This window comes from Dendrobates tinctorius, unplaced genomic scaffold (assembly GCF_039654945.1).
Source record: "Dendrobates tinctorius isolate UK_male_01 unplaced genomic scaffold, ASM3965494v1 ptg000008l, whole genome shotgun sequence".
NCBI classification, from domain to species: Eukaryota; Metazoa; Chordata; class Amphibia; order Anura; family Dendrobatidae; genus Dendrobates; species Dendrobates tinctorius.
The window spans coordinates 7,332,501-7,351,937 of NW_027361676.1; the positions used below are offsets into that span (position 1 = coordinate 7,332,501).

General features: G+C 40.1%; 1 protein-coding gene across 3 annotated transcripts in view; it reads left to right on the top strand.

The window, feature by feature from the left end:
• The window catches only part of DCLK2 (doublecortin like kinase 2), a 194,529-nt gene that overhangs the window by 170,564 nt on the left and 4,528 nt on the right, over positions 1 to 19,437 (top strand). Inside the window, exon 17 of one of the 3 annotated variants that reach the window (XR_012232380.1) lies at positions 15,364 to 15,452. The exons of the other annotated variants lie outside the window; for them this stretch is intronic. The gene's annotated coding sequence lies outside the window, so the exon portion shown is untranslated. The remainder of the gene's footprint in view (positions 1 to 15,363; positions 15,453 to 19,437) is intronic. 3 annotated transcript variants of the gene reach the window in all.

The window sequence follows — 19,437 nt, forward strand, 5'->3', positions numbered from 1 at the left end:
AATTCTCCTTGTTATCCCACCAAGGACAACATCTGCAAGGAGTTTGTATGTTCTCCCCGTGTTTGCGTGGGTTTCCTCCGGGCACTCCGGTTTCCTCCCACACTCCAAAGACATACTGATAGGGAATATAGATTGTGAGCCCCACCCGGGACAGTGATGAAAATGTGTGCAAACTGTAAAGCGCTGCGGAATATGTTAGCGCTATATAAAAATAAAGATTTATTTATTTATTTTATTTATTTGTTTCCCATGCTCTCTGCATTTGTATAGACACATTTTAGTTTATAGTTGGTTTCTCTTGCTCCTTTACTTTCATTCAGAATTTGTTGTTTTCATTCTTTATTTTCACTAATAACAGGGTTCTAAAAAGAATTCATTAGCTGCATATTTTTGCCTTATATTTCCCATTCCATATTGCTCTAGTTTACAGCTCTCCTGATAAGTGTAGAAAGCCGTCTACCAAATATGTGTTCTCCTGTTTTTGTAAGATGCAACCTATCTCTAGAAAGGAGTCCATCATACAGGTAGTTCACTCCACGGTCAAGAAACCCAAAACGTTGCTCACGGCACGATCGATGTAGCCAATTGTTCACCTGTAGAATCCTGTTCAGTCTCCCTGATCCATGTCCATCCACTGGGAGGATGGATGAGAAGATGACCTGCACTCCTAGTTTCTTCACTTTCTTGCCTAGATCTTCAAAGTCTCTACATATAGTTTCCAGATCCTTTTTTGCCAGATCATTTGTTCCTACGAGTTGTGGTAAGTTGACTCACTCGGCTTCTTAGAGGCAGACACAGGAACCATTTCTATTTAAAGTCCACCTGGTTTATTACAATGCTCATAAACCATGTCACCAGAATGCGTAAATATAGCCTTTGTCCGGCAAAAGGTAAAACATAAAGTAACAAGTCAATACAATAGTGCTGGTTAGCCCACCTGGCTTAGATTCCAGCTTCCATGTGCTTTAGCAAAGGACATTTCAATCCATGAGACCTGCAATCTCCATATGTCCAGCTTTCCTTAATACAAAAGCACATCTCCAGAGCTTGCACCTCCAGACTCACACTCAAATGCTCTTGAAGGCTGAGTATTTATCCTCTGGACTCATCCCACTCTACAGCTGTTAAATCATCCTAGCTCTAAACATGGCTGATTAACCCCTCTCATCACTTAGTGTGTTGGATGATTTTTCCAGGATTTTTATGATTGAAGCTAACAACCTCAGCGCTACATATCTCCCCTCTAGTACTTTGCCAGTTACTTCCTCAGAGTGTACTAGTAGTCATCTGTAGCTCTGAAGAGTTTTGATACCCTATCATACACCTCTTTGATTTGGGCACTTGGAAGACGGCACACTTCTCGTGAGGTAATGTCCAGTCGGTAGATAGCAGCTTCTGTTCATCTCAGTAGGGAATCCCCCACGACCACCACTCTCTTTTTCTTCTTCACCAAAGTTCTTTTTTTCCCCTCAATAGGCTTCTGATTGCTTAATGAAGTGTTCTTTGTAGTTAAAACATTTTTTTGTTGTACAGCTTCATAGTTGTCCTGTGTGAGAGCCTGGTAGCGGTTCTTCTGCGGTATGAGTACGGACTGTCTCCTCATCCTTCTGTTTTTTTTGGTCACATGCTTCCAATTCTATTCTTGTGTAGGTACATTGAAAGGTGCTTCTCTTCAAACATTCTGAATAGTTATTTCTACTCTGTCATTAGCTTCTACAAAAACACTGAAAAGTTCTTCTCTTGCAACATTCTGAAGAGATTCTTCTGCTCTGTCAAGGAAATCCTCATGTTCTTTGTTGAGCTTCAGTGTAGCTATTCTCTCCTGAAGACTTTGCAGTTTTTCCTCTAACAGAGTCACAAGCATGCATTTCTGGCATGTAAAGGTTGTCTTTTCCTCTGGAAAATTTGTAAACATAAAGCACACATTACAGCACACCATACTAGAAATCTCCTCCATGTTGAACAAAATGAATTTCTGTTGAATCACCGTAAAGATTCGCACACCAGGGATATGCAAATTATCTCCCTCGAGCTTCAATTCCTGGTTTGACGATTTCCTTCAAGCAGTTTGATCCAGCTACACCCAAAAAATTTCAGATTCGTAGCGACTCTTCACTCTTCTCAGAATGCACCAGGAATATGCAAATTATTTCCCTCGAGCTTCAATTTCTGGTTGCCAATGACACATACCCTCCAACTTTTTGAAGCTGCACACTGATACTTTATATTTTACATCAGAAATGGCCAAACATTTCCAGCACATGTTTCTTTAATAGTTTATAATAAATGCTCATATGTGATACCTCATGGAAAATGACAAAATGCTGGGTTTAGTTTTCAGGGTGTTTTTTAGATTTAATGTGATAACAAAATGTTTTTCAAATAGTTTTATTAGGGTTTTAAATATTTTAATTGGGTGGAAAGACAAGGGGAAGGGGGGAAGAGAGGGAAGGTTGAGATATGGGGAGAGGAAAAGAGGACAGAACTTAGAAAACCATTACAAAACTTTTCAAACAGACCTGTTGGTCAAAAGCAAATTAAAACTACATATAAGTTTTATACAAACATTTTTCATGTTGGGGAGAGAAATAACATCCTTAGAAATAAGTAATCGGTTTCAATTCTATTCTATTACTTTATCAAAAGATTTAGGAGGTTTAACCAGTTTGGAACTTCTCATTCCACACTTTCCACTTTTTAGAATATTTGTTTATTCCGTTATTGTTAACAGCAAATCTCCACTCTATGTTATTGTGGGTGTGGATTTTTTCTAAGATGTTAGCAAACTTAGGTGAGGTTTGTTTTTTCCACCAAAAGGCAATCTCGTTTTTTATTACTAGAAAAATATGAATTATGATATACCTTGTGGTGGGCGAAACATCCTCCATATCCAAGGAAAGCAAGGCTCTTTGTGGAGTGATAGCGAAATCTTTTTCAAATGTGTTGATGTGCTTTGTTGCCTCCAGCCAAAGGGCTTTTACCCTAGGGCAACTCCAGAACAGATGGTATAAATTACCCTTTTGACCACATTCCCTCCAACATAGCGGGGAGTGGTCTTTATTTATGTGAGCGAGTCTCGTAGGCATGTAATGCCATCTGCATAGTATTTTGAAATAAGACTCTTGCAAAGTGGCAGAAATTGTAGAATGATAAGTGTATTTTGTAGCGACGTCCCATTGTTCCACAGAGTAATTAAGATGTAATTCATTTTCCCACCTTCTCATATATTGATTTTTATTGGCAACAGTATCTTTATTAAACGTTTTGTATAAGTTGTTCAGACTCCACATTGAGTCATTACGGATATTATCCAGTAGCAGGCTTAATTTGTAATAATTTACTGTATGGTTATTCATTAATTTTTTGATATGTTCCTTAAACATAAGGAAGGGTATTAGATCACTGTAAGCCAAAGCAAATTTTTGTCTTAACTCACTATATAACATAATCCCTGAGCTCGTAAACACATCACCTACTATTTTTAATCCTTTTTCTGACCAACCGGGCAGGAGTGGGATATTATAAATTTTTGACACAAAAGATAATGGAACCTTTTTTACTTGTTCAGCTTTGTTAAGTTCAAGTCTGGTTGGCTTGAGCAGTTGTTTCCATGCCAAAGGTGGCATTGAAGATAGGGTGGGACGAACAAATTTTGGGTTTATGTATTATGTGTCTAAAGAAAGAATCTTTGGCATTACCCATGTAACCTTCTTCGTTCTCCAAGGCTACCTAAGCTGGAATATTATCCTCATAAAACCAGGATCTGCTCAACTTAATGAGTGAGGCATGATAGTAGGCTTGAAGATTGGGCAGACCCATTCCTCTATTAAGCTTTTGTTTACATAGAATGTCAGATGAGATTCTGGCCTTCTTATTGCACCAAACAAAAGAATTCATCAGTTTTTGCAATCTCTGTAACGTTTGGAAAGGGATGTTGATGGGAAGTGTCCTAAAGACATAAAGCAGTTTAGGTAAGATAAATGTTTTGATCGTCATCACTCTGCCAAACAGAGATAAATCAAATTTGGAGAAATAAGCAAGATTTGATTCGATTGTTTTTGAAATTTTGTCCAGATTAGTTCTGACGATTGATATGGTTCGATGATTATACCAAGGTATTCAATACAGTTGTCTTCAAAACTAAATTTGGACATTTGCTTCAATTTGGAGATTTCTGTCTCATTCATATTAATTGCCATGAATTTTGATTTTTCGGGGTTTATTTTGAAATAGGATATTTCCTAGAATCTGTCTAATTCTCTTATTAATGTTTTGAATGAATTTTGGGGATCGGTTAGAGTAAATATCAGATCATCCGCATATAGGCCCACTTTATGTTCAGCACTTTGAGATGCTATACCTCTAATTTCTACATTTTTCCTGATACTTTCTGCAAAAGACTCCATAGCCAAAACAAAGAGTATAGGGGACAGGGGGCACCCCTGTCTGGTACCATTGGTAATGCCGAAGGGGTCCGACAGAGTGTTGTTAGCTAAAATTCTTGTGGTGGGATTTGAGTAGAGTGCGAAAATGGAAGAGATGGATTTTTTGTCGAAACCAAATTTATTCAGAGTGGCCTGTAGGTATGGCCAGCTGACTTTGTCAAAGGCCTTTTCGGAATCCAATGTTAAAAAAGTTGTTTGAAGTTTCATTTTTTGGCTTAAATGAATTAAATTTAACACCCTCCTCGTGCCATCGGATGCCTGTCGGCCTTCCGTGAATCCTATCTGATCAGTTGATAAAAGATTGGGAGTAATTTTTTTGATTCAATCTGCCAATATTTTGGCATAGATTTTGGTATCGCTATTAATTAGGGAAATGGGGCGATAATTATGGGCTTTCCCTGGGTCTCCTTTGGCTTTGGTAATCATTGTGATAACCGCTTCTTGCATTTCTTTGGGGAAGGAATTTAGTTGGGCGGCCAAATTGAATACAGAAACTAGATGAGGTGACAGGACCTTGGAAAATTGTTTGTAGTAATCATTGGATAGTCCATCAGGGCCAGGGGCTTTATGATTTTTTAATTTGTTAATGGTACTAGTTACTTCCAATTCAAAGAATGGCGCATTTATTAATTCTAAGTCTGATGAGTTAACCTTGGGGAGATTGATTTTGTCCATGAATGAGTTTATCATTGAAATGTCAATTTTGGGAGAATCAGATCTTTCATTTAGGTTGTACAAATTACAGTACAATTCTGCAAAGTTCTTGACAATGTCTTTGGGGTGAACGACTTTTTGACCCGAGTGGGATACGAGATAATTAATTTTCTTTTTTATATGCTCTTTTTTTTAGCTTTAGCATCATGTATTTGGTGGGTTTGTTGATGGATGTATACATTTTAGCCCTAGAGGCTCTGATTATTGCATCTTCCTCCTGTAGAATTTCCACACTCAGCCTGCGTCTAAGGTCCAAGATTTCCGAATGAATATCATTCGAGGGAACTCGTAATTCATTTTGTTCTTTCTCCTTTAAATATATTTGTTTTTGTAAATTCTGAATTTGCTCTCTTTTTCCTCCTGAACCTAGACACAAGCTGAATGAAGACTCCCCTAACAACCGCCTTGTGGGCATTCCAAAGAGTAAAATTGTTTACCTCTTCCTTTGTGTTTTCAGCAAAGTAATTATTTAGGGTTTTATCTAATTCTTTTTTTATGCTCTTGGATTTTAAATAACGTGGGGTTACATTTCCAGAGTGGATTGGAGTTAATTGGAGAATCCAGTGCTATCTCAACCAGGACTGGACAGTGATCAGAGACAGATTTATGTAGGATTTCAATTTTTTTTGCTTTACTCAATGTAAAGATATTGGAGAGTATGAGATCTATTCTTGACGAAGTCAAATGTGCGTTAGAATAGTGTGAGTATTCGATTGAGGAGGTGTTGAGACACCTGAAGATATCGAAGTATTCATTGTTTATTAGCCAGTTTTTGAGATTCTGAGCTTTATGGCGGACCAAAGATGACGAGTCCATCTGAGGGTCTGGCACTATGTTGAAGTCTCCTGCCAAAATCAAATCACCAGACCCAATTTTTTCAATTTTTTTGTTCAGTTTGTTTAGAAACGTGATAGGATTCTTATTGGGTGTGTAAAGATTGACCAGGGTAAACACTCTATTATTTATGCTACCTTTGAGGATATGGAATCTGCCCAATTCATCTGCAATCTCCTCCGTGAGTTTAAATGGGACGTCGCCACTCACCATTGGTAGTACTCCTTCCTAGAGGAGTGGAGGGATTTGAATACGTGTGGATATTTATTGTGTTGAAACATTGGATGCTTCTCCTTAGCCAATTTCACCTCCTGCAAACAAACTATATCAGGTTTTAGACGGTTTATCTATCTCCAAATACATGATCTCTTATTTGTACTATTCAGTCCGTTTACATTATAAGTAAGAACTCTCATGAGTATCCTATAAAACAGTCAAAACAAAGGTTAACAGAAAACAATACAAATAGAAACTAGTCAAACTTAGACTTTTGTAGTTATAAATAAACTACCGGTTTTCTTGGAGGACTTTGTGCAAGGCAAAGTCTCACCTAGGTCGGCCTACCAAATAAGTTTATGGCATAGGACCAGAGAAAAGACTTCAGGGTTTTTGAGACCAAAGGTTGTTGTCTCATCAGTCTTGGTCTTGAAATTCTGGTTCATTGTCCAGAAATCTTAGGAATCTGAGACCCTCCTGCGGGGTAAAGATTAGATTGTCTTTACCTTTGAATCTGACGATTAGTTTGGTTGTAAATCCCCATTTATAGATTATGCGTCGTTCTCTTAATTTAGATGTAATGTCCTTAAATTCTTTCCTGGAGTCCATCGTGGCCCTTGAAAAATCTGCAAAGATTTTTAAATTTCCATATGGATCAGGCAAGGAGCTCTTCTCTCTAGCTGCTCTGAGGACTTTCTCCTTTGTTCCGAAGAAATGGATCTTCATTATTGTGTCCCTAGGTTTCTCTGGGGCCACTCCTTTTGGTTTATGAAGTCTGTGAATTCTATCTAATTTTTTTTTTATCATAAAGGTTTTTATTGAGTTTTCAGAAAAAATACAAACTTCTCATACAAAAACATCAAGAACAGGAGCAATGAGTAGCAAGAGGTGGAATAACCTCGAGCCATTATTAGAATATCAATCTGGGACATTAAATACCCCTTCCAACAACAACTTGAACATAGAAGCGGGGAGAGGGGGGGGAGGGGGAAGGGGAAGCAGCTCTACATGCATGGCATTCTTAGGCACAATCAATTTATTTATGGTGTAGGTGTCTGTATCTGGGGGAGGGCCGTTGCATAAAGGGAAGTGGCCCACGGATGCCATTGTTTAAGTCTCACTGTTTTCTTCTCTAGATTGGGGGTCAAGTTGGTTTCGTATAGCCAGTGTAGGTTGGTCCTCTCAATTAGTTCTGTTTTTGTAGGGGGGCTCACCGACCTCCACTTGTATGCCACACAGTACCTGCCGGCTATGAGAGTGTGAGAAATGATATTTTTTAAAAGATCCGGGATCCCATCTAGGCCAATGTGTAGCACCGCTAAGGTTGGGTTTGGGGAAAGACGGAGACTAGTAACCTCATGGATTAGATTGAACACCTCCTGCCAGAAGTTAGATAACTTAGGGCAAAACCACCACATATGACACAAGGTGCCCCTGTGGTTGCATCCCCTCCAGCACAAAGGTGACATATGTGGGGAAAAAGAAGCCAGTTTAGTAGGGGAGTTGTACCACCGCAGATGAACCTTTTTTAAATGCTCTATGTGATTGAGACATGAAGAGAATTTGTGGATCCATTTTGAGGCCGCGAACCATTCTTGCGACGGAAGCTGAGAGGCTAGATCTTTTTCCCATTTGAGCATATACGGCAATTGTTTGTCCGGTTCCGGGGAGTTTAGCAGGTTATGGATGTATGAAAGGCCTTTGATTTTGCTATTTTGAAAGAATTTTTTAATTGCGGCGTGGTCGGCTGTTGTGGGAACCGGTAGGTGAGGAGCGGACTGAAGGAAGTGACGTATTTGAAAAAACTGGAATAAACTGTGTCGGGGGAGGTTAAATTTAACACACATTTCTGAGTACGGGAGTAGGACGCCTTCTCTATAGAGATCTGCTAGGGTAATTGGACCTCCACGTGTCCAGGCGGCAAGATTCAAATTCGGAATGAAGGCTTCCAGCGATCTAAGGGGAAGGCTGGGACCTAGAGCCTGTGACACTGTCTTGCTCCATAAGGACCAAACTTTCTTTAGAGCTGCTGTGGTGGGTAGAAGATCGCCGGGGGGCGAAGGGGTTAGGAGCAGGGAGTCTATGAATTGTTTAGGGGAGTGGGCCTGTGCCCAGGTGTACTCAATCTGTAACCATCTCAAGTCTGAATCATTCTTCCACCAATCTCAAGCCGGTTCCAGGATAGCAGCTCTGTGATATGTTAGAATATTAGGAATACCCATTCCTCCACCACTGAACGGGGCATGCATACATCTCAGGGCTATTCTAGGTTTTTTCCCAGCCCATATAAATTTACTCATTAGCGAATGAATTTTGGTGAGATACCGTTGCGGAATTGTTAGGGGCAGGCACCGAAGTAAGTAGATAATTTTTGGGAGACAGATCATTTTAAAAGTCTGCATTCTCGCCACCCAAGAGAGCGGGAGAAGAGAAAGGCGAGTAAGTTCTTTATCCAATGAGGTGTGCAGGGTCAGCAGATTTTTCCGGATCACGGAGTGTAGCGGGGCCAGTATAATACCCAGGTAGGGGATTCCCTCGTCTTCCCATTTGAAAGGGTAAAGATGAGAAAGAGTGGCTCTGGTAGAGGCTGGCAAGAAGAGCGGAAAAATTAAGGACTTGGTAATATTAAGCTTGTAATACGAGACTTGAGCGAAGGAGGACAGGATCTCCATTACGTGTTGTAGGGACACCTCTACATTAGTGCAAGATAAAATCACGTCATCTGCATATAGACTGACCACATGATTTATACTCCCCACTCGAATCCCCGAGATCCGAGGGCATTCACGGATAGTCTGCGCCAGAGGCTCTATAGCAAGGGCATAGATGATAGGGGAGAGCGGACACCCCTGGCGTGTCCCATTGGTTAATTCAAAACTCCGAGATATAAATCCGGATGCCAGAACTTTGGCGTTAGGGTTAGAGTACAGCGCCATTATGGCATTAAGTTTCGGGCCTTTGAAACCAAACTTGGCCAGAACAGATTTCAGATATCCCCAGTGCACCCTGTCGAACGCCTTCTCTGCGTCCAGGGACAGGAATACACTGGGGATTTTCCTCCCCTCAGCCACCGCAATCAGATCCAGCATACGTCTCGTCCCATCTTTCGCCTGCCTCCCCGCCACAAACCCCACTTGATCCGGGGAAATCAGTGATGGAAGAACTTTATGTATTCTAGCTGAGATTATTTTGGCGTACAATTTTAAGTCGCAGTTTAGGAGGGATATTGGCCTGAAGTTTCCTGGTGAAATAGGGGGTTTTCCTGGTTTTGGCAGGGTAGTTATAATGGCCTCTAGATTATTTGGTGAAATATCTGCTGTGGCTCGCCAAGAGGAGAAAAGTCTCAGGAGGAAAGGAGACAGGGTTTCAGTGAATTGCCTATAATAGGAGTTAGTGAGGCTGTCTGGGCCTGGAGCTGAATTTCTTTTGGCTGTGGTCACCGCCTGGCGAACCTCTTCCAGAGAAAAAGGGGAATTTAGTTGCTCCAGCTGTACTGCAGATAACCGAGGAAGATTAATATTGTTTAAGAAGGAATTAATTGCCGTTTGGGTAGGCTTTGGGGCAGTGGGGTCATTTTTAAGGTTGTAGAGAGACTGGTAAAAGTCAGCGAATGCGTTGGCTATTTCCGTTGGGTTGCGTATTGTGGCATTAGAACCCGTCACGAGGTATTCAATTTTATTTTGCATTTCTCGTTTTTTAACCCTCCTGGCTAGTAAGGCACCCACCCTGTCACCCATCACATAGTACCGCTGTTTGAGGGATCTTAAGTTTTTCTCATAGTCTGCCATCAACACCTGGCGGAGCTGTGTTCTTAGTTTCCTGAGTTCGTCAGATGTCGACAAGTTTGGGGCAGATTTATTGTGGGCTTCCAAAAGTACTTTGTGGGACAGTAGAGCTTTGTAAGTTGCCTGACGCCTCCTTCTCTCCCTAGTGGCAATTTTGATGAACGACCCCCTAATATAGGCCTTGTGTGCAGACCAAAGCGTTTCCTCTGTCACCTCCTTGTTATCATTAAAGTTAAAAAACTCTGCGAGGTCGGCCTGCAACTCCTCAGAGATTTGTCTACAGGCTAGGAGGGAGTCATTCATGCGCCACCGGGCAAAAACAGGCGCGCGGTTTTGCTCCTGAACTGTCAGGTATATGGGGGCGTGGTCCGACCAAGCTATAAGTCCAATTTTTGAATCTGAGCAATCCATAATAAGTGAGCTATCACCCAGAAAGTAGTCCAATCTGCTGTAAGAGGTGAACAATTCTATCTAATTTAAGGTCAAGATCCATCAAATTTGGAACCAGTTTCTTGAATAAATCTTTTGTGAATTTAGGGAGTTCTTCCAGTGTCACAGATTCAGGAATTCCTCTAATTTTGAGGTTACTTCTTCTGCTTCTGTCTTCCAGGTCCGTGATTTTATTTTTCAACATCAGTATCTCGGCCTGGAGACAAGAGCTCTGCTTGGAGGAGAAAGAGTTGTCTTTTTCAGCCTTAGAAAGCCTGTCTTCTATTTTTGCCATTCTTTGGTTTATAGCCGCACAGGTTTCTTTCAGAGTTCTATCATGTTTTTCGAATCCAATTCTTACCAACTCATTGAAAGTCAAAAACAAGCTAGCAAGGAAACCTTCAGTGATCACTGTATTAGATGTGAGGTGGGATTTCAAGTCTGGGGGTGAAAAAGAGTCAAAATTTCTTGAGTGGGTTCTCCATGGTGTTTTTTTGCTGCCTGTTTCTTGGGGTTTTGATTAGGAGAGTAATCTTCCGAGGACTCATCAGAGTCACTAATACGAAGGGTTTGTGCATCTTTCTCTTTTCTTTTTTCCATTTTGGATCTTTTGAGAGACTTTGTAGTATCCATGTCATCTCCATTGGTTGGTTTTTGTATTTCTCTATTATTTCCCTTTAGGGTGGATGCAAAGGTAGGAATTTTTGAGGGTGAAACAGTTTTCTTAGGCCCCTCTTTACCCCTTTATTGTATTGTGGGCGTTGGTTGGTCCACTTGCGTTCTTTTTTGTCTGGTCTCAGTGGTGACCTACATCTAACTGGACTCAGCAAATTGGAAAGGTCTTCTATGGATTTTGAATGTCTGTATTGGTAGGACTTAGGCTGGTTTCACACTTGCGTTTTTTTCCGCTGGATTTTAGCGCTAAAAAACGCATGCGTTTTTTTTCCTATATTTTGCATGGGATGTGCTTATGTGCGCATACACATGCGTTTGTATGCGTTTTTCCGCGCATGCGTTTTTTTGCGGTATGCGCTCGGGCAAAATGCATCCTGTTGCATTTTTTGGGCGTCCGACTTGCCTCAAAAAAATGCATGCGCGCGCAATGCATTTTTTTACAGCAAGACACCCATTAGAAGTCTATGGGTGTGCATATGTGCGCATTGGCATGCTTATGTATGCGTTTTTTTGCACATGCGTTTTTTTTTTTACCATTAGTTAGACAATGGAATTTAGGGGTTTGGGTTAGGGTTAGTTAAGGGGGTTTAGGGTTAGGGTTTGGGTTAGTATGGTTTGGTTAAGGGTTAGGGTTAGGGTCAGGGTTAGGGTTAGGATCAGGGCATGGTTTGGTTAAGGGTTAGGATCAGGGTTAGGGTTAGTAAAGTCATGGTTTGGGTTAGTGTGAGGGGCCACCTAATGTTGGAAAAAACGCAAACGCGGTAAAAACGCACTAAAAACGCATACAAATGCATAAAAACTGCGTTTTTTTCATGCATGCTCATAAAAATGCTTGAAAAAAACGCAGCATTTGTATGCGTTTTTTCAATGCGTTTTTTTGCGGGAAAAACGCGCTGCAAAAAAAAGCAAGTGTGAAAGTAGCCTTAGTATTAGTTTTCCTGTTAGGTGTGCTCATTTTGTTATCGTGCAGGTTATCTTAGCTTAGGCAATTTCAGCGACGTCTCATTTGCGGAGTGAAACACTCCTGAGATCCAACGGCGTCTTAGTTGCGCTTGGAATCTCTCCTGTGATCCGACAGCGTCTCAAATGCGTTTGGAATCTCTCCTGCGATCCAACAGAGTCTCAATTGTGTTTGGGATCTCTCCTGCGATCCGACGCGTCTAAGCTGCATTGGGATCTATACCTTATAATCAGCAACTACTTTGTCTTGCGCCTCTTGATAGGTTGAAAGGGTTGTGAAGATTGATTTTAGGTTCCTCTTGGGGCTAGTTTCTTTATGTGGAATCCCACTTCCTATATGTACTTTCACTAGGCCCAGATTCTGATGTGAGGAAACTTCAGATTTCTTCTGTTTATAAGTCCTAAAATCGACTGAAAAGGTGCCCAAAGTGATCACAAAGCATTCCTGTGGTCATCAGGAGCAAAAAGATTGGCCTCTTGTAGCTTTAAAGTTGCTTTTGGTGAAGTCCTCACTGGAGCTATAAACTCCTGCTGCTTACATGGCAGAAGTTCAGGCCACGCCCCCATGTGATAACAAAATGTAATCATTGTACAGTGTAAAGTTCTGCCCCACAATTCAATATACTTTCCATTTCAATTATCTAGCAACAAAATTTCTGTTTGCTGTCAGTGAATGAAAACATTGGCCAGCATGAGTTAATGGTGTATATTGCACTAATAAATTTGAGGATATATGGTAAAATTTTTTGAAAGTTAAATGAATAGATTTGGAGCAATTTGTTTGACTGTTTGAGTGTCTTCTATAGTATAAGCAGCTGAACTTTGCGACACTATTTTATTATTGTCATAAATGTGTCTATATACTTGATCACATCTACTTCATGTCACCTGTTTTCTTGATTAGTATGGAAAACAAATGTTTGCACAAATTTGGTGTAATTTTAGATTTCTTAACCTTTCTAGTTTTTCACCTAAATCAGGCTTATGACCTGTGCAGACCAGCTGAGAAATGGAAACTTTTGTTTCAAAATTAAATCCCCAAATTTACCATCTTGGCCAAACATTTATTATAATAAAAGTACCCTTTTATAAATATCTCTTCTGGTTAGATCACATCCTGCTTAGTGTCTGGTCTATGTTAGAGTCGTACTGAATATGCTCCAATGCACCAAAATAATTCACCTGTGAATTTTCAGTACAACTGTTATTCAGACTGGCCCTTAAAGCGGTTTTCCCATGAGCAAAGTTAATTTTAATTAACATTTTAATCAATAGATTTTTGAATAATAATAAGTTTCACATTTGGTTGTGATTAAATAAAATGTTCCTATGCTGAGATAATCTTATATACAGTATGTGCCCCTGCTGTGTACTGTGCAATGGCCGTGGCTGACCTTGCAGGGACATGGTCTGATCATGCCACATCTCCTAGGCAGGGGAGGAAGCAAAGAGTATATAGACATTACAGCACGGGATCACAGCTGATTCTGTGAGGTAAAACATTAGTTAAAAACAGGCAGGGAAATATTTTACCTCCCAAAAATAATCAGCTGTGATCCTGTGCTGTCCTGTCTGTATACTCTCTTTTGTGTCCTCCCAGGGCCAGGAGATGTGGTATGATCAAACCATGTGCCTGAACGGTCAGACACTGCCATTACATAGTACATAGCAGGGGCACATTTATAAGATTATCTCAGCACAGGAACATTTTTTGTGAACACATCCAATTGTGAAACTTATTATTATTATTATTGCCAGATCTAATAATTAAAATGTTCTTTGTTCATTATGGAAAGCCCTTCAAGGCCTCATTCACACAACTGTGTTTAAACATGTACGTTAAAAAAATGGTACTGGTATCATCGGTGTTTTGGATCAGTGTGTCATTAGTGTTTGGTCCTTGTGTCCGTTTTTACCATCAGTGTGTCATCAGTGTTTTTTATGGATGGATAAATAAATGATAAACCTTCTCATAACCTTTGCAATATTAAATACAGACAGCACACAGACTGTACACTGATGCCATCCATGTGCTGTACCTGTTTTTTCCAGATCCATAGACTTATCTTGGCTCTTTTCATCTATGATACCATAAAAAAACGGACATGTCTCCATGACTTTTGCATGGACACACGATCCGTCAAAATACATGGACATGTGAATGGCATCATAGATTATAATGAATACGTGCTGTATCTGTGAAAAAAAAAAACGCGTGTGTGAAACACGGACGTGTGAATGAGGCCTAAGCATGATATTGGCTCTGACAACATACTGTATGTTGAGTGGAATTTTATCCAAAGTAGATGGCATCTGAGAACAGGAAGTGATATGACCAGAAGCAATGTCTTCATTTTTTTATATAAATGTAAATTAAGAAAATGCTTGTTTAGCCAAGGTGGGATATTAGATATAACATTTTTCGGATCACGCAACCCCTCTAAACAAATGTCTCAGCTAAGACTAAATGCACTACGCTCCAGTGACTATACTGTAGCAAAGGTATCACAACAGGATTGCAGTTTATGCTGCTGATTTTAAGGTTCTTGCTTGCAAAGGGGGAAACAAAGAGTTACAAATTGAGGAGTATATTAAAAACTTGATTCTCCTAATACAATGATTATATTTAATTTACTTGAAGCTTGAAAGCCCCTTTAAATGGAATCTGTCACCTCATTTTTGGCCTATGAGATGCGGCCACCACCATCAGGGGCTTATCTACAGCATTCTGTAATGCTGTAGATAAGTCCCTGATGTAACCTGAAAGATAAGAAAAATGAGTTAGATTATACTCACCCGGGGGTCCGGTCCAGCCCCTCCCATCTTCATGCGATGACATCCTCCTTCTTACTTCTTCCGCGGCTCCTGCGCAAGCGTACTTTATCTGCCTTGTTGAGGGAAGAGTAAAGTACTGCAGTGCGCAGGCGCCGGGAAAGGTCAGAGAGGTCTGGCGCCTGCGCACTGCAGTACTTTACTCTGCCCTCAACAGGGCAGATAAAGTACGCCTGCGCCAGAGCCGTGACAGAAGTAAGAAGGAGGACGTCATCGCTAGAAAATGGGAGGCTCCGGACCGCGAACCCACCGCACCGGACCACTCCCCCCGGTGAGTATAATCACACTCATTTTTCTTATCTTTCAGGTTACATCAGGGGCTTATCTACAGCATTCTGTAATGCTGTAGATAAGCCCCTGATGGCTGTGGCCACATCTTGTATGCCAAAAATAAAGTGACAGATTCCCTTTAAGGAGAAATAAAATACAAGTAAAAAATCTTTGCGATAATATTATCTACATTTATTTCACAGTTTGAGTTTGACTTGTAACAAGGAACTTCTTACCTCCATTTCTTGCATTAATATTGGACCAGTGACGATGAGAAGGAAGCAGAGGCTTGGTATACAGCTATATTGTACTACAATCTTATAAGAAATATTCTGCCTGCCCCTTATCTCAGCTTATTTTTTCACACTGCGCTTCAATTCTTGCTGGGGAAAGTTTAAATTGTCTTACAGCGCTGCAGTCTTCACAAATGTTTCTGAAAAGGATTTCTGCTAACCACCTAACAATTCTTTAGTTGCATTGAGTTTATGCATACTGGACAGATAATCGTTATATTATCTCTTGGATGTTCTCTTATTCTTTAATGCTCAGCTGTGATAGTCAAGGAAGTTAGGTCACAACTTGTATTCATTCATTATTAGATTATTTTTTTCCAAAATGTATTTAAAGTTCATTTCACTTTTTTGTAGTTATTGCTTATGCTTATGAATTTTTGTAATATACTGTAAGCTTTCAAAGGCTGACTAATAATTAAATTAAAAAAAAGTTTAGTAGCGCTTTATAGAATCTCATCTGTTTTAAATGCATAGGGCTGAACAGAAAAGGGAGTCTTAATTCTCTAGCTGCAGACCACCAGTTAAATATTTTTTATATTTTATTACAATATGGCTCATTTCATTATTGAAAAAGTAGAGTAAAAATGGCGTAAAAAAGTGAGAGTGAATTTTTTTGAATGACTGAACCAAATGACAACCAAAACACAATTTAACTCATATCAGAGAAATGTCTATCAGTTCTCTAAGGTAAAAGATTACATAAAGTACTTTTACTACACATGGGTAAGCAAATGGTTAAAGGCAATGTGTAATCAGAAAGTGACCATTTGTTTAAATAAGGTTTTTAAGTTAAATGTATTTAAAAAAAAAAAAATCAGATTTTGCTTATGTAAAAACAAATGTTCAGAAATGTAGCAATTTGTAAAACCTGCCACTAAGTCTAAAACTAGACTTCATGATTATTTTAGCAGCCAAGACTTATAGAATTATTTTTGGTCTCTCTCTAATCTGAGCAAGGGTCATTGTAAAGGTAAAGTGAGTTGTAGTAATGACCTGTTTTTCATGGCGGATCCCATGTTACATATGGTCTATAGGGGTTTTACCTCTCAAAACATTTGTGCCTGTGATGATTATGAGACTTCTCAAAAGTCATTTGTACAAAATATGAATTATGAATCTAGTATTAGGCTTAGTGGCTGTGTGAAAATTGCAAGATTTCAGGATATATACTGTATAAACACTCCTCAACATTGAAATTCAATAACCAAAAAGAACAAACTATTAGACTATGAAAACTGAGGAGGTAGCAGGGGTCGCTAAGATCTGATGATGACATTTTCATGCACCGAACTCCACCTAATCTATGACATGTGGGAGGTGCACAAAACCCCGATTAAAATCAATCTTTTTAAGCCACATGAAATCTCAAAAACTGGATTAAGTCTTGTGGGATGATTGCGTGATGCCTACTGTTCTTCACCGTGCCATTTATTCACACTTGTCAGAAAGTAAGAGGGTCAAAAATCCTTGAACTGAGGGGCATTGGTTTATTACACAAGGACGATCACAACACAGGTAGACCTGAGAGATGTCAGCATTGTTCAACGTTATGCGTACCAGTATTTGGAAGAATGATGAACTAGAATGACATCAAGAGGCGAACCTTTGCATGGATGGATTATCATATTAGAAGAATGGCGTCTAGTTATCCATTTTATGCGGCTATTGAAATTGGGCATTACATACCAAGTCTAAAGCGCCAGTGTCTCTACAAACTGGCTGAAAGCATTTGCACAACATTAGGCTATGAATCAGACTTCCAGCTACTGTTGTTCCATTATCTTCATGCCACCACTCTCAAAGGTCATAATAGTGCATCACTGGAGGCTGGAATTGGAGGTCTAACAATGATGGGCAGAGATTGGTCTGGTGACTACATAGACTACGCCATAAAGAAGTCTTACAAGGGAATATCATAGCAGTCCTGATCCCGGGATTATCGAATACGGTGACATCATTTATGGTAGCTGGACATCTCTAGTGTTCATTTAAGATGCACTAACAGCTCGGCATTACATTGATTTGGTTGTGAAACCAATGGTACAGCCAACTCTCCATAGTGTCCCAGAAGCCATTTTTCAACATGACAACATCAGTCCAGATGTTGCTCATTTGCAATTTTATCACTTGTATTTTATTAATATGTCTATAGAACCTGTAACTCTCGACTCTGCCCTGTCCTTCAAACCACACGTCCAAACTCTTGCCATCTCCTGTCGCCTTCAACTCAAAAATATTTCCAGAATCCGTCCCTTCCTCAGCCCTCAATCTACTAAAACTCTTGTACATGCCCTCATTATCTACCGCCTTGACTACTGCAACGCTCTCCTCTGTGGCCTCCCTGCTAACTCTCTTACACCACTCCAGTCTGTCCTCAACTCTGCTGCCTGACTAATCCACCTCTTTCCTCGCTACTCCCCTGTCTCTCCCCTCTGCAAATCCCTCCACTGGCTCCCAATTCACCAACGCATCCAGTTCAAACCAACACTGACCTACAAAGCCATCCACAACCTATCCCCTCTCTCAATATCTTTCCTCACGTAATCTCCGATCCTCCCAAGACCTCCTACTCTCCTCCACACTTATTCGTTCCTCACACAACCGCCTCCAAGATTTCTCCCGAATATCCCCTATCCTCTGGAATTCCATGCCTCAACACGTCCGATTATCCACCACCTTCGGATCCTTCAAACGGAACCTGAAAACCCATCTTTTCAGGAAAGCTTACAGCCTGTAATAACCATTCTGCCGCCTCACCACCGCCTGAGCTGCCGCCTCAAAACCACTAGAGCTGCTGCACCCCCGACCTTCTGTCTCTTCCCCACTATCCCATAGAATGCAAGTCCGCAAGGACAAGGTCCTCTCCTCTCTGTACCAGTCTGTCATTGTAAATTTAAGCTTACTGTTAACGATATCTATAACTTTGTATGTAACCCCTTTTCATGTACAGCACCATGTAATTAATGGCGCTATATAAATAAATAATAATAATAACAACCTGTAATTTCCATGATTTTTCAAATCATCCTTCTTGGTGTTCCAATTTCAATGTTGAGGAGTATATATGTATACATTAGGTCATTTTCTGATGACACATTCCCTTAAGGGGACACTTTTTTTTTTTTTTTTCTTAGTATATTACAGTTTTTGTTGTCATTCATTATTGTTGCTTACAGTAAGAGGAGTCTAAATTCATTATTATTTTTTTTGTTTCTTCTTAAACACCAGCATTGAACTGGTCATTATTTACTATTGCATTATATTACCTGTAAAATATAAATTGTATGTACAGACACATATATCATTTCTTGAGGGACAAGATGGTGCAGCCTTAGTACTGTATATACATGTGCATACATTGTTGTTTCTGTTGTATTCAGTGTTGTTGACTTTGCTTTTAGTAAGTCTAGTTTCTATCGCTTGCTTCTCTCCTCCATCCCTCCTGTTTCCAAATGCCTGCCTTGCTTCCCCTCTGCTTAGTTCCAGGACAATGGTATGTACTAACTGCATCTGCAAAGCTTTACCTGCTGCATAAATGCATAATATAAAAAATACCCTGTCCACTAGAGAGAAGGAGATGTAATAATGCCCATCTATATAAACTGTGAGATCATATTACTGAGGGGGAGGGGGTAAAGGCCAAATTTACAAGCATGTTATTTAAATATAGATTTAGGTACTAGTCATTAATATGGAAGATTAAGCATACCTCTGTAGCTAGTACTAATGAGTGTGACTTTAGGCCCTGGGTTAAGACCCTATACATTGCAGTGGGCATGGCTTTCCACCATGTGGCCAGAACAGTTATTGCAGGCTATATACCATACAGGTCAAATTTACAAGAACAATGGCTTGTTGGCTCTCCTGCTCTTACCACCCTCTGCATGGCACGTACATCAGTAGCCATTATTTACTGGAGGCTGGAAATATTGTTTGTGTTTAAAGGCATTTTCTGGTTGCAGCAAATAAACTGCATTTTTATAC